We start from the raw sequence: 16,830 nt of genomic DNA, 5'->3' as shown, positions 1-16,830 counted from the left end.
ATAGTGAAAATACCAGCACCCAACAATGCCTTTAGAAGCCTCGGGTGAAGAATTTTTAAAAACTGAGCCTAATAAAGTGTTTTTATCTCTGGAAAATTGCAAGGGTTACTATTTGGGAGCTGGTTAGGAATTACTTCATTGGAGAGAAGAAGGCTATTTCTTACCTAAGCCGAAGATGAAAGTGATGGAAAAGAGAAAGTACTGACAAGCACGAGAATATGGGCATGATACCAAAGAGAACATGACAAATCCAAGTCATAGCAGTCAGCCTGTATGAGTGTCGTGAGGGACGGAGGGATAAAGTGTGTGGAGTCAGTGTGTGTATGGGCAGAGGAAGTGGGACCAGTCGGGCAGCTGTGACCGTGATGTTGTGGTGTCAGCAGCAGGGCCCTCAGATGAACTAGAGAATTCAGAATTACAGAAACAACTACATGTGGCTTCAGTGAGGACATTCTAAAAGTCACAAGAAGCATTCATAAACCACTCCACCAGGGCAAGGGGTTTGAATTTGAGTTTTAGCTCCTGCTCACTCCTATATCACAGCAAAGAAGAAACTGTACGTAAAAGGTTACAGTTGTAGACACTTAATAAATATCAATTGAATAAATAATAAACATATTGTCATTTTCTGCTGGAAATTCTGTGACCAGTTCTTGGAAAACAGCATATCCAGCAATTCTCATTTTCTCACTATATCCTTAATTTTCCATATAGTGGCCATCTACATTTTTATCTGCTGAACATGTCTCTTTCTCCTTCCTCTAGTAAATGCAACTCCCTTCTTTTGGGGAACTGATTCTTCCCTGCTCCAACTATTTGAAGCTAGTGAGGCTGCCAGTTGCAGACACATGGACAAGTCTCACAACCTCAACAGTATCCTGTTGTGTTAGCAACAGGGATTGGTATCAAGGATAGGAATAAGACTCAGATGTGGCTAATCAGAACTATCCCATAGGAGTATTATATATGGAATAAGGCAGAGAGAAGCCCTGTCTTTGCTCAGAGTCATGAAGTTGTCAAGTTTACGACCTCGGAGCTGCTGCTACCCGTCGTGTTCTCTATCACGTGGGGGAAAACCTGTTTGAAGGAGGGGAGAATGAAGGCCAGCAAGGACAATATTAGGGGTGTGTGTGTGTGTGTGTATGAGAGAGAGAGAGAGAGAGAGAGCGCAAGAGAGGGAAAAGGGAGGGAGAAAGAGAGAGAGAAAGAGAGAAAGAAAATAAAAGTTTTATTAGGAAAGTAGTAACTTGAATATTATTTTTCTGTTTATATTCTCTTTATTAACATTTTCATGCTGTTTAAACAAAAAAAATTTTTTAAATAAAAAGAAAACACAAAGATATATATTAAAGCACATATTGGTAAGACACATGTGAAAGTTTATCATCAATTAGCTGATCCAGCCTCACTAGGCTTGCCTATTTTAGACTGTTTATTCCCACTCTATCACCATGTGTGACACTAATGAAGATTCTAGCTTCATAGCCCATATGCTAGAAGCTGACTTGTTTTCTGTAACATGCTGGAGTCCCACTGTAAATATTTAAAGCATGTCAAGCTCATTATCTACAAAAGAGATTGTGGGCAAGAATATAGCTTTAAAACTCTCTTAAAACATTAGAGTGGGGTAACAGAGTCATCATAAAACCATAAAGCCTTGTAAAATTCATGCTGACTTTTTCTTATTTTAGATTTGGCATTTTTTAATATCTTTCTTTGTGTTTCTTATTTCTGACTAGATAGTCCTGCTTAATATTTCTAAAGCAGATCACACTGATTCTTAAAAATCAATAAAACTTAAAGCAGAGGAGGAAAGAAAGCCAAAAACCTTGGTATGAAAACTAGGCAAGGAATATAACGTTGAAGAAAAGTAAATCAAAATTGTCTTGAACCACCAACAGATTTAAAAGTTGAATTATTCAGGGCAGCACGTTTTCTGTTTTCCAGCTCTATGCTGCAAGAATTGGAAACAGGAAACAGAGGCATTGTTATATATTTTTCACTGCCAGCATTTTGCTGCCACCACAAAGCATCCCAGCCTCTGTCCCTATTGCTAGTGGGCAAGAACTTCGCACAGAAATTAGCAAGCAGAATCCCTGGTCTGTTTTTAAGTGATAAGGACACACCTTTAGACTTCTACAAAGAAACTTCTCCATCCAAACTTTCCCTAATTAATTTGTCTAATAATGTTATCAGGTAAGGTTTGCTTTCATCACTTTTTTCACAGTTAAGACACAGCTGATAACAAAAAGATTGGATGTAAGAAAGCAGAGAGTTTTTGGAAAATTCAGGCAATTCCCATAATTTCTCTCCAATTTGTAACATTTAGGTTGACATTCTCCACAATTACCCTAAAATCATGTAAACGATAGACTATCTCTAATTTCATTACAAAATTTCATGCCTCCTAACTTCATAGTTTTTTAAATAATTGGGACTGCCACAAAACACTGAATTCGGTTTGATTTTTCTTTACCCTTTTTCAAACAAACTCTGTTTTTTTCTCTTTGAAATTTTCTGCCCTTCATTTCATCAGGATGATTCACGTGATTTTTTTTTCTTGCATGTAGGCAGGACCAGTCTGTCTGTAGTCTGAGAAGCCCTAAAGAGACGCCTTGCCCACAATATTTTTTTTTCCTCTCCCAAGACTACTTTGTATTAAATCCCACATCTCCAGAAAGCTTCAGTTAAACTTCAGGGAAATAAGTACCTGGGAGGAAGAAGAGAAGTTGGAGAGGGCCAGTCACTTCCCTGGGAAGGGAAAGCCCAAAAAGAGAGCATCATAGCAACAAGCAAAGGAGACACTGAAAAGCTTTAGTGTCAAAAATGAGGTGAGAGTTTTCTTCAGATTTCAGTGATGTAGCACATGGGAGTGCGCTGCCACAAAGCTTGGCATGACAAGCTCTATTACAAATGTTTCTGTCTTTCCTCCTTCCTTCCCGGTTCTCCACATAACAGAGAACGAGACTGATGTAGGATGCCACTTAAGACCCCCCAAAACACACACGTCCACATTTCCAACACTAATATGGATGTAAGCTAACTCGGTATTGTGCTTGCAGCAGACTTGCTCTAGACAATACATGTCTAATGAAATAAGTTTGGAAAGACTAAAAGTTCCCGCTATATCTCTCAGCTAAAATTACATACAGATGCTGCTCAGTGCTTGTATTAGCTTGTAACTGTGAACAAATTATAAGGTTTTAAGATCACAGAAAAGTTTTTGAAGTTGAAAATAACCACCATTACAGACAAAATAACCTGTCACTTCTTTTCGAGTTCAAGGAAATAAAATGTTGGTAAGAAAACAAAACATTCTGGCTTTGTGCCAGAACATAACATTACATTCTCTCACACGCTTCTAAAGTGCTGAAGTGTCAGCAAGTGGCTGTTTGTTTAAATCCATGTCCCTTAAAAATATTTAAGGTCATTTTAATTGACAATATGGAGTGTCTGGTATATATACAATTATGTGTTAACTTGGTTCTGAAGGCAATAGTATCCAAACCTTTATTTCAACTGAATCAAACATAGTTATTGCAAAATTCATCTGCAAACCAAGAAAAGAAAAATATTTGATATGTATAATAAAGTGACAGCTATATTACATTTTAATTCTGCAATGTGTTTATTTTCCTGTTTTTTGTCATTTGAAAAAAACAATACATGGTATTTGGAATGTATATATAACTTAAAATTTCTGTCTCCAGATACTTTATCTTGTAAAAATAAGATGTAAGTTCAGAAAATCTACACTGCATTATTATTATTATAATGTAAGTTCAGAAAAAATGAGGTCTGATAATAATTTTGAATATCAGTTTAATCATAAAGAAGAAATAAGTGATATGAAATTAAAAGGGAAATTGCTTTTGCCAACACTCTACCCAGAAAATATGCATTATAGTTCTCAAAGGGGAGAAAACTAGTTCTTTTGAGATTTCCCATCTGCAGCTGTATTCTACAGAGATTGAAAAACCATTGAAATGAATTGCCCCAAGGTTCAAGTCAAGGTTTTACTTTGAAGGGCACACTGAGGGTAAATTTTTGAACCTAATTATTATGCCACTTCAAATACACTCCTTCAGCTGATGGGTGGAACACAGCCATCTACACATAGGTTCAGCATCTTAAACATGTACCCTTCTGACCCTTCTCAGTTCCTCTTCCTTGATGCCAAGCCATGCTGGCTTTTATTTTCTTTATTACATCTTTCCTGTTCTCAAGGAGGAAAAACTAATGCAAAAGAGACTGAATCATGGTACCAAGTCCTTGAGCATGTAGATAAGCAGACAGAATTTATCAAATATAGATTCTAAACCCTATACACTTTTTTGAATAATGAAAATCAAGAAAACAATTTGTAACATTCACTAGCAATATCGGGTCCATTACGATATATCAAACATACCAGAAAGTTTAAAGTCTGAGACTACCTTCTAAAGAGTGGAATTGATGTATCATACCACTTAGCATAAGAACTACAGGTTAGCTTTGCCTTTGCGTTAACAGGTATTAATGCTTTGGGGTATTTTGGAGTTGTATTAATTGATTTAAAGGTCACAAGTTCCACATCGCACTCTGCCCTCAAAACTCTGTATAATCTTGAGTAACCCCCATGTAAGTTGCTTGTAAGTTACAAGTTACTCAACACGTTTCCTTATCTATAAAGTAAGGAAGTTGAGCCAAATCCATTTCTAACCCATGAGTCAAAAACCCTTTCAGAGCCATGGAGTTACTGAAAGGGATAAGGTAAATCAAATGTACAACTGAATAAATGCTACTATCACACAGGTATGTAGAATACTAGTGTCATCAAATGTGTGCACATGCTATTGCTGTTAGTAACATATAAATTCACTTAAAAGTCTTACTGAATTCAGAACAGCATTTTGTTACTTTCATTTCCATTAACCATTCAATACTAAAATTACATGAGAGATCTGAAAAAATGGTATTAAAGAGAGCCCCCATAGGCTACTCTACAGAACAGCTATAGAAACTTTGAAATAGAGCAGCAAATGGGTATCTTTTTGTCCTGTAGCCTGTTTTCCACCCAACTAGCCAATGAAGGCCTTCACGGAGTATAGGAGTTATGGATTCTAACCAAGAATGCTTCAGACTCCAACTTAAACTAGGAACATGAAATATCTTCAAACATGTCTATTTCTGTTTCTCAGAGTTACCTATGAAAATAGTCATGCCTATAACCATTGCAACATTTTTCTTTGAACAGAAAGTTTAAGCTACAATATTCAATGTTAGAAAATAGTTCTGAGACTTAACATAAGAAGTTTGTGGTAATTCTTCTAGAATAAAAAGCTAAAATTGAGGAGATAATACAATTCTATAGAATTTTAACCAGAGAAATAAGAAAAACTATTTTCTGTATCCATTTGGATTCTTTAGGCATGACAGGTTTTCTTTTTTTTTTTTTCTATTGTCTTATGTTAAAATGTATCTTTCCAAAATCAGAAGTGGAATAAAGTCCTTACTGGGGACACCAATTGATCAATTATCAAGACAATTATAACAGATTTTTCTTTCTTTGGATGATACTTCCACTGTCTATACATCCTCACAATCCCTTCAATGGCGTTTTCTCAGTGTCCCACCACCCACAAATCTCAGAGCTCCCAGATTCCTCTCATCAGCTTAGAGAATGCTGATGCTCACCTTCCATCCACGCTGATTTTTCTAGTTCGAGTTCATGTCGTCCCAGTAGAACAACCCAGTCCTCATCTGTGACTGATTCTAAGTCACTCCCTGCTCAATTCATCGTATCCTACCATCAGAGTTATTTTTCTGGAACAATTTACTTCTATTAACAGCTGCACTCAGATTTCGTTTAAATCTTCAACTATTCCCCATTAGCTTAAAGAGAAGGTCCATCCTACTTAATATAGCCTACAAAATTTCACAACCTAGTTGTGCACCTAATTCTTTAGCCTCACCTCCAACCAACTTAGTCTTACTGTATTACTTGAATACACCATGTTTTCTTTTGCAATTCTTTTTCTTTCCTTCTGCTACTTACTGTGTCTAGATTATTTTCTCCTCAAAGCCTCCCCACTCCTGTATCCCTTTTATTTAGTCTTCAAGATCCAGATATTTTCTTCCTATATTTAGCTTTCTCTTACTCCCTTCTCCAAAGCGGAATTAATTGAATCTCACATGTAACACTAACTGAACATCTGCTATGTCTAATAGCACATTAGATACTGAGGGTACAAATATAACAAGACTAGTTCTTACCATCCAAGAACTTTCAGACTAATAAAGGAGACAGTCCTGTATAAAAATAAAGGCAATTGAGTTATGTTAGCTTTATGACAGAAACCAGTATAGCTGACCACAAAGAAGGAGGTGGTCAGTTCTACCAGAAAAAGAGGGAAGGGAACAAGAAAGGCATCAAAGAGGAAATAGTAATTGAGCTGAATCTTGAAAGATCAATAGATCTACAATTAGTAAATAAATAATCATCAAAAGAAGGGGGAAAGTAGAACCAGAAATACCATTTAACCCAATAATCCCATTACTGAGTATATACCCCAAGGATTATAAATCGTTCTACTATAAAGACACATGCACACATATGTTTATTGCAGCACTGTTCACAATAGCAAAGACTTGAAACCAACTAAAATACCCATCAATGATAGACTGGATAAAGAAAATGTGGCACATACACACCATGGAATATTATGCAGCCATAAAAAAGGATGAGTTCCTGTCCTTTGCAGGGACATAGATGAAGCTGGAAACCATCATTCTCAGCAAACTAACACAGGAACAGAAAACCAAACACCACATGTTCTCACCCATAAGTGGGAGTTGAACAGTGAGAACACATGGACACAGGGAGGAGATCATCACACACCAGGGCCTGTTGGGGGGTGAGGGGTTAGGGGAGGGAGAGCATTAGGAGAAATACCTAATGTAAATGACAGGTTGATGGGTGCAGCGAACCACCATGGCATGTGTGTACCTATGTAACAAACCTGCATGTTCTGCACATGTATCCCAGAACTTATACTATAATAATAATAAATAAAATAAAATAAAGAGGGAAAGTCCATTCAGTCGTTCAATTATTCATTCATCCAATATTTATTGAGTGACCATGATATTCCAGGCACTGCACCGGGTGCTGAAAACATAAAGATAAATAAACTATATTCTTATCCAATAAAAGACAAAAAATTATATAATTATACCACAATGGATACATTAGACAGCTCCCAGTAATAAGGAATCTGACACCAATTTCATTTTTGATGCTTGACTATTGACAGCTTTCATGCCCCACCCTAACCCTTTCCCTTTTGTCCCACATAAGGGGAAGATAAAAAGAAAGCCTTGGGGCTCCATTCCTTGGTGCTGGTGGAGAAGTGCAAACCATTCAAACCCTGTTCCTCTGGGAACACTCACTACAGCCCCACCCTCTCACCACAATCGAAACCAAAGCCACTGGCTTCCCTTTTCACTCAAGACATTCCAGACCAGCTTTTATGCCTGCCCAGCTTTTTTTTTAGAAAGTCTCATTATATGAGCAATAAATATTTCCCTGCCACTTGGATGGAGGGATGGAAGCATCTTCAGTCTCACAGTCTCATCATCCTAACCAATTATGGATGAGTGTTTATTGCCCTCCACAAAGCAACCACAAAACACCCCAATGATCCCTGTCTCCTGGTATTCATGCCCTTGTATAATTCTCTCCACTTGAATGTGGGTTGAGCCTAGTAACTAGCTTCAAACAAATAGAATACAGCAAAAGTAATGGGATGTCTTTTCCAAATTAAATGTCAAAAAGACTCTTCGTTTCTCTCTTGCTCAACTTCTATTGCTCTCTTGCTTGCTCTGATGGAAACCAGTTACCTTTGAACAGGTCCACATCATCAGTAACTGAGGGAGACTTGTAGTCAATAGCCAGAGAGGAACTGAAGCCCTCAGTCCGTCAGCCCATGTAGAGCTGAATTCTGCCAATGACAATGTCAGGTGAGCTTTGAAGTGGATCTTTCTCCAGTTTAGCCTATATATGAGACTGTTGTTCCAACCAACACCTTTGATTGTAACCTTTCAAGAGACCCTGGACAGAGGACCCAGTTAAGCCATGCCTGGATTTCTGACCCACAGAAACTGTGTTACAATAAGTGTTTGTTGTTTTAAGTCACTAGGTTTTGGGGGAGTTCATTAAACATCAATAGATAATTAACACAATGGAGTAGTGCAGTAGTGGTGAAAATATACAAAAATATTGACACTTTGGGTTGATGATTAGGGAAGGAAGGGTGGCTAACCCAGTTTGGACAGCATGGGTAAAACATGGAGGCCGAGAAGCCTGGTGAATCAATGAAATGTAGGTGCTTACAATAATTCAATGTGGCTGGACTAGAGAGACCGAGGAGAGTTTGTGGAGGGCTGAGTCTGGAGATATATACTGAAGCAGGATATGAGAGTGCTTTGTAAAACCATGCGAAGTAAGCAGTTATTAAAGAATTCCAAACAGCACAACGACATGATCATATTTCTGTAACCTGAGCCTGAGCTGTTTTTTTTACCTCAGATTCAGACATGTCCAGACAGGTATTGAGGACAGGTGGCCCAGGACCTCAGTAATCTGTTTGCCTGAGTAGTCAAGAAACTTCTTGGGAAATAGTCCATCCATAGAAAGTAAGAGTTCCAAGAACTCTTGGAGTAAGTGACAAAAGAGCAGTGATTCTAAGCTTAGGAATGCAATGTCTGTTCCTCTGATTGTTCTCCTTCCTAGTCCCCAGGGACTGATGCCTCAGCCCCACGGAGAAGGAATTGCAATGACAAGCAAAGAAACACCTGTTCCACAAGATGCCCATGAGAACCTCAGATCCCAAGACAATATCATCAAATCAGCATTAAACATTGGACACCAAACTGACATTAGTGCCGTGGCAAGAACTCCAGCAGAAGGCATTATTCTCTCTTTTCTTTGAAAGAACAAGACAGAAGAAAGAGTGGACAACAAGACCATTTCAGAGCACACATTAATTGTCACCAGCCACCCAGGCTTCTGTATTTGGATAAAAATTTAAGGGATCTAGAGCTTCCCACAGAGGGAGGGAAGATTTGGGAAAGAGGAAGACTGAGAGAGAGAGACAGAGAGAGAGAGAGAGAAACTATTTTTCATTAATAGGCTATTCTGCAGTACAGTTTAGATTTACAGAAGAATCGAACAGATGGTAAAGAGTTTCCACATGCCCACCCTCCCTGCGGTTTCCCCTGTTATTAACATCTTATATTCATATGCTAGATTTATTACAACTAATAAACTAATATTGATACATGAGTAGTAACCAATGTTCATAGTTTAGTCATATTTCCTTAGTTTTCTTAGGATCCCATTCTCTTAAGACTCCATCCAGGATACCGCATGACAACTAATTGTCATATCTCCTTAGGCCCCTCTTAGCGGTAATGTTTTCTTGGGCTTTCTTTATTTTTGATAACTCTGATAGTTGTGAGGAGAACCCTCCTCTCTTTAAATTTACCTGATCTTTTCCCCATGATGGGTCTGGGGTTATAAGTTTTGGGAGGAGGAGTACTGTCTTGATATTGATGTTGTGTCCCCTTATTACCTCCACACTGCTTTGACCTGAGAAATATAGTGTATTACATTTGTATTTTGAAAGGATCACGATTGTGGCAAAAATATGAAGGGGCAAGAAACTAAGCAGTATGACCAACTTGAAAACTATTGCAACAATTCAGACATAAAGAGGATCTGGGCTGAGGTAACTGTGGCTCAAAAGAATGGCTGAGATAGATAAAAGATACATTAAGAATGTAAAAATCACAGAACTCTACAACCAATTGTATTGGTTGTGGATATATGAATGGGGAAATCTGTAAATGTGACTGAGAAGAAATGATTGAAAATGTTAAAGAAGAACCAGAAAGAGCAGTGTGCCAGAGCCGAAGGAAAAGAAAGTCTCAGGAATGCTGTAGTAATTCAGACAAACGAGGACCAAGCAACCTTTGGACTGGAAATCAATATGATTATTAGTCGGCATTACTGGGAAGGGCTAGAAAGTGAATTAGATGTAAGGAAATAGAAATAGTGTGCATTAATATTTCTAAGCATTCAAATTATAAAGGAAAGGAGAATGATGAGGGTCATAGCTAGAGATACATAGAATTGAGGACTTTTAATGATATATGAGACAGGAGCAAATAAAGGAAGATTGAAAATATGGCAAAATGAAAAACTGGTCTTAGAACAGATGAAAACGTGGAATCATTAATGATAATAGTTACGCCCACTGAATATCTATCTGTCTCAGGTCCTGGGGTAGGGCTTTAATGCATAAATGACATTAACCTTAACACTCCAGGGAGGTAGGTGTGTGATTATTCCTATTTTATGGACAAAAAAGAACTAAAACATAAAGGAGTGTGAGTCAAGATTTGAACCTAAGCAGCTTAACACCACATGGTTAATCATTCCTTTACATTGCTTCTCCAAAGCCTGGGTGGCAGCCTGAAGCAGCAGAAGAGATACCTGTGAGATAAAGGAAAATTAATGAGTGTGGGTGGCACATGGGGGTTTGCATAATAAATATTTGTAGGATGAATGGAAGAATAACAAAGTATAGTTAAAGATATGTAGCTATAGGGCCAGAAGTCAATGGAGGTCACAATTTATAGTGCTGATTATGTCACCATCAATGAATGTGTACTATGTTAAGCATGAACAATATAGCACTTTTTATTATGTTACAATTCTGTGTTTCACCTCTGTCTCCTCATTTATCTGAATCCCACTCCCTCAGCTACGAGATTGGTTGGGGCTAACCTATCTGGCCTGATTCCTTAGGCCAGAACTGGAAAAGATCAGGAAATGTCAGAAGCAAGTAGAAAACAAAGCTCAATGAAAACCTGAAATCCAATAAGCTGAAAATCAAAAATCCCCAAATAGATGGAAGGAGCAGAAGCAGGTTTGGAATTCAAGAGTCTGAAGCCCAGAGTTTGAAATCCTGGGAGTCAAGCGCCAGGAGAGGGTTGGAAAAAATGATCTCAACAGATTACACCTTCTGAGTTTTATTTTTATCTGTCAGTCACGGTGATGAATGGCCAAACTGGCTATTTTAAAAGGTTGCAAGGGGTCAGATACCTCCAGGTAGCAAACATCCTGGAGGAATGGGCTATGTCTTTTTTTTTAAACCTGTAATTATGTCCCTAGTATCTGACACAGTGCCTGGCATAGGGAATGTGTTTAAAAAAAAAAAAAAAAAAAAAAAAGACTGAATAGAATGGACTAATCAACTATGGGTTTGAGTTAAATGTTTTGGGGGAGTTATTAATAACTATTTTGAGTTATAAGATATCTGAATTTGAACTTGATGATCTGAACTTGATAATGCAAATTTAAGCTACAATGTCACTTGAATTTGCATCTTACAGAACATCCCTGGCTTATCATTGGATGTTGTTGACACATGTACTCTATAATCCTACTTAAGATGATAAATAATTACCCTTCAAAGGGAGCAATAAATAGAACCATAATTCATAAATTTATTAATCCTTCTTTCTAATTGCAGACAGTCACAGTGTTCCAAAACATTTTTACCAAATATATAACCAGCCCACATGCATCTATCTGGTCTTCAGGCTTTGCCAGGCACATCAGTTAGTATTTGGTCAGTGAAGTAGAAACACTGTAATTGCTATGGGATGAAGGATTTATTATAGATATTAAGCCTTAGGAAATCGTGGGAACTGATAAAGAAGTCTATGGAAACATATCATCTCTGCCTCTGGTGATGGGCCTGAAGTCACTGCAAGACAATAGGACTGACAGTCTGGATGTGAACTGAAGTTGTCTAAGGACAAACTAGAACCCACAACAGTAAGAAACTATCTCTCACTGTTTCTAATCTTGAGATGCAGTGGACACGCAGAAGGGATTCATTCATTTCTCCATGGAGCTGCACATGTGCATGGCTCAGGACCCCAAGAAACTGCAGGAAGACATGAGGGGAGCAGGAGAAGCTGCAGGCCAGCTACAGCCCTGCACCAAAAAATTGGGCCAGTAGGTCAGCAATGAGGTGCACAAGCTTCAATCATGCCTGGCACCCCGATGGACTTTCAAAGCATAGTTGCTACTGCTTTCCTTCTGCCTCCCAAATATCACACAAATCTCTGTTGAGGCAAATTCTAATCTGGAACCATACAGTAAAGGGATTCTGGGAAAAGTTGCTGCTTCAATTTGGCTGAGTAGACACAATATAAAACCACCATACTAAATCATGTCTATATGCGCTGCAAATTTGTGTTGGCCCCTCAATCAGGACCAATCCCACTCCAGGTGCTTTACAGACCACTTCCCTTTGTCTCCCAAGTATTTTGTCAGATTGTTAACACACATCATCCTATTTCTACTCGAGGGTGGGCACAGCTAAGTCTCTGCTGAAATGTTTGATAGTCTGGAGTAATGGAAGTATGACATAGCTCTAGAACTGGCTAAGGCCAATGGACCTCCTTTTACTTCCAACCATCAAAAGGAAACTCTAGACATCAGTGTCCCTTGAGCTCCCATATCAACCACCCATAGGACTAGAGAAAAGAGGGAGATTTCAAATTCCGAGCACCACACTCCAGTTTCCGTATCTGCCTCTGCCTCATTACCTTGCAAGCCTTTCCTCCACGGGGCATGACAACTCAAGGAACGTACTTTCTTTCCTTCAGGGAGAAAACACTCTCCTGCACCCATCAAGTGTGGTTTGGCTCGCATGGTCCAGGAAAAGGAAAAAACAATGCTAACTCAATAAATTTCCTAAATTAATCTTAAATAACACCCTTTGTGGGATGCCAAAGTGATGTTAAGTTAGTATGTGAAATGTGACCTGGCTCCTTTTTTAGCTTTCCTGACATAAGATGAAGAAATCATGTCTGCATTTCTTTTCTGCTGTGATGTAGTCTTGTGACTAGCTAATAACAAAGTCTGAGCGAAGAAAACTCTTCCTCATGTACGCAAACGCATACCTTTCAAGAATACTAATGCTCTTGGGCATTTGGCAGCTTAAGACCAGACTCGATAAAAGAGAGGGGAGAATTCTCTGTCTCCAGCATGGAATGGTCCTCCTAAAAATGTACAAAATATTTTTATTAAATAGAAGCTTTAACATCTCATATGAAACATTGCCTATCGAGTTCATGGTTGTTTTATTGTTTTCTTCAAAAATAATGGGTGGATATTTGTCTTGTATTTGTATAACTAAAGCACTGCATCCAGTAATTCCCACAACCTCCACCACCAAATCAAAGTCTGTTCCAAGGTAAACTGACATCTCTACCTCTAGAAGCAGAAAACTGTTGGCAACTTTTAAAGATTCTTCTCTAATTAAAAAAATTTAAAGACTCAACCAGCCATGCTATTGCCTATCTAATGCACCTCCCCACAGAGACTCTTTCACATTTCTGATCCTCAGTTTGTGAAATGGGGATGATATCTTCCTTGAAGAGGTATTACAAGAAATAAATGAAATTTGGTATAATATTTTATGGCACAAACAACATGTAGTAAGTACTTGTCTTAGTCTATTTAGGCAGCTATCAGAAAATGCCATAAAGTGAGTAGTTTATAAACAATAGAAATTTATGTTTCACAGTTCTAGAGGCTGGAAATTCCTCGATCAAAGTACTGGCAGTTCGATGTCTGGTGAGGGTCCACTTTCTGGTTCAGAGATGGCTCCTTCTACTTGTGTCCTCACATGGTGGAAGGGAGAAGACAGGTCTCTGGCTTCTTTTACAAGGGCACTAATCCCATTCACAAGGGCTCTGCCCTCACGGTCTAATCATCTCCTAAGAGGTCACAGGTCATAATACCATAACCATGGGGTTAGGATTTCCCTGTAGGAATTTAGGGAAGACACAAACATTCAAACCACAGCAGTACTCAATAGAATAGAAGCTATTGTTATTCCATATTACATATAATTTTCATTTCAGACATGTATGTGTACAAACATATGGATGCATGTGTGTATGAATGCACTTCCTCATATATTATCTATTACATATGTCAGAGAAAAATAATTTTTATTTCCATATTATGCACATATGTGAAAGAGAAAGAAACCTATCTGTATTAGAAGGACATGCAGTGAAAGAGAGCAGTACTGGGTGAGGAAAAGTTTAGTGAAATGAAACAGAAACTCTCTATCAATTAACTGTAGTGAAATCTCACTTATGTTCCAGCTTAGACATACCACCAGATATGCCTGAAGAGTTTATTTGATGTCAAGTCTACTGAAATCAACTACCCTTGATTTTTATTCTTACTCGCCGTAGAAATAATACTAAAACTTTTTTGAGGACAGTAAGTTATGACAAATCTCCAGGGTTTCTCGTAAGAACAGGTGGTGTACTGTCTGATTTTTCACCTCATTTTTCACTTATGCTAAATCATAGCATGTGTTTTTTATACTTAAATATGCAAAGTTGGAACAATGTTACTTTTTTCTGTCATTTCATATTTCTCAAATATTTTTCATTGTCTTCCAAAATAAGGCTATTTAAATTATATGCAGGGGGGAGGAATCTCTCCATTTATCATGCTTTTCTCACTTAGCAAATAATAAATAATTTGACTCGTATCTAACGAATTCTCCCATGTGCCCACTGCTCTCTGAGTAGTTATTGAGATCCTTCTGTGTACCAGTCATTTTTCTAGACCCTGGAGAAGCAGGAAGAGGTATCATTTTCTGACTCTAATAGATTATTAAGTTTACCACCAGGATATTCAATAACCATACAGTGTGACCAAAGATAAATACAAAATACTATGTGATGAGAAAGAAAGAAAGAAATATTCTGTAGGTGATAAAGGGAAAGTTTAAAAATGCGTTACCACTGAGGTAATATTTTAACTGGTTATTGTTAGGTAAATAGGAGCGACTTAGACAGAAATTATAGAAAAGGGTTTTAAGCAGAGGAAATAGCCTAAGCAGTGGTGGGGAGAACTGAAAGACCATTTGGCTTCGTGGGTTAAGGGAAGTGATGCTCCAAGAAGGGAGTTTTTCAAATCAGAGGGAAACAAACACAGCAGAGAAATTTAGGAAGGCAGTCTAGGATGCAAGTAGAAGAATTTGCACAGAACCCTTCATAGATTTATTTTCAAAATATCGACTTAGCTCAAATATTCAAAAAGTGAAAAATCAAATAAAATGGTATGGAATTGTTATTTTTCTGTGTATTTCTTCCTCAATTTTAACCTGGGCACTATCTTTTACTAGGTTTCCATATATTTAAAAGGTCTGCTGATAGACTGTGTAACAAAGCCTCAACATGAAGAAATTTTAAATAATGCAAGTCTGGGAATAAATTCAGAATAGAACGCACCTTTCAGTTTTTATTTTAAGGTTCTCTATCATTACATTGTGAGAAGATTTGGTGGATGACCGAAAATATTGAGGAGTCTTTCTCTTCTAACTTACCTGTCAGTAGTGACTGTAAATTATTTGTAAGACAATGTTTTTAGTAATCCATTAACATATAAGAACAATATAGTCCTTGGTCAGGAGGAAGGAATATGCATAAGAAGGGTGGAATAACAAAGTAGAGATTTTAAAGATGCCTGAGACTGATTTATCAGCTTTGATGCAATGTCTTTGAAAAAATAACAAGTAATTCCAAGCAATATTTAAAACAATCCCAGAAGCTAACACTCTCCCTCTGAAAAGAAGCTAAAACATTGATAGAAAGAATGCAAAACCGAAATAGACTTATTTTTCAGTGTTAACAAACCAGGGAAGAAGAGCAGGCTGAAGATATAATACATTTTTAAAACTTCAATTTCAGAATTTCCAAGAGTTATCTGTCATTAACTTTAATTCCACAGAAAAAAGTTAAATACATTTCAAATTGCATCCATTTACATCCATTGACTCATATAAATTGATATAGGTATGCTTTACACAGTTGTTATTAGACTGTACATATATTTTTTATTCTCTATTTCTCCGAACACATATTTTATGCACAGTAATTTCTAATTACTGCAATATATTCTAATTAGGATTTCTAGTTGGCTCAACAATGTAGGTAAGAAGGAAATTCTACCATCTCCAAATAAAAAATTGCTACAATTCATAATCGACTGGCATGTGAAAGCAACATAGGCCAGGAATTAAGAGGCCATCTTTTTTTTTTTTTTTTTTTTTTTTATACTTTAAGTTCTAGGGTACATGTGCACAAGGCGCAGGCTTGTTACATATGTATACATGTGCCATGTTGGTATGCTGCACCCATTAACTCGTCATTTACATTAGGTATACCTCCTGATGCTATCCCTCTCCCCTCCCCCCTCCCCACAATAGGACCTGGTGTGTGATGTTCCCCTTCCTTCTCATTGTTCAATTCCCACCTGTGAATGAGAACATGCGGTATTTGGTTTTCTGTTCTTGTAATAGTTTGCTGAGAATGATGGTTCCCAGCTGCATCCATGTCCCTACAAAGGACACGAACTCATCCTTTTATATGGCTGCATAGTATTCCATGGTGTATATGCGCCACATTTTCTTAATCCAGTCTGTCACTGATGGACATTTGGGTTGATTCCAAGTCTTTGCTATTGTGAATAGTGCCACAATAAACATATGTGTGCATGTGTCTTTATAGCAGCATGACTTATAATCCTTTGGGTATATCCCCAGTAATGGGATGGCTGGGTCAAATGGTATTTCTAGTTCTAGATCCTTGAAGAATCGCCACGCTGTTTTCCACAATGGTTGAACTAGTTTACAGTCCCACCAACAGTGTAAAAGTGTTCCTATTTCTCCACATCCTCTC

Source organism: Trachypithecus francoisi, unplaced genomic scaffold, assembly GCF_009764315.1.
Source record: "Trachypithecus francoisi isolate TF-2019V2 unplaced genomic scaffold, Tfra_2.0 Lachesis_group11, whole genome shotgun sequence".
Lineage (NCBI taxonomy): Eukaryota > Metazoa > Chordata > Mammalia > Primates > Cercopithecidae > Trachypithecus > Trachypithecus francoisi.
This window is presented reverse-complemented; position numbering follows the sequence as displayed.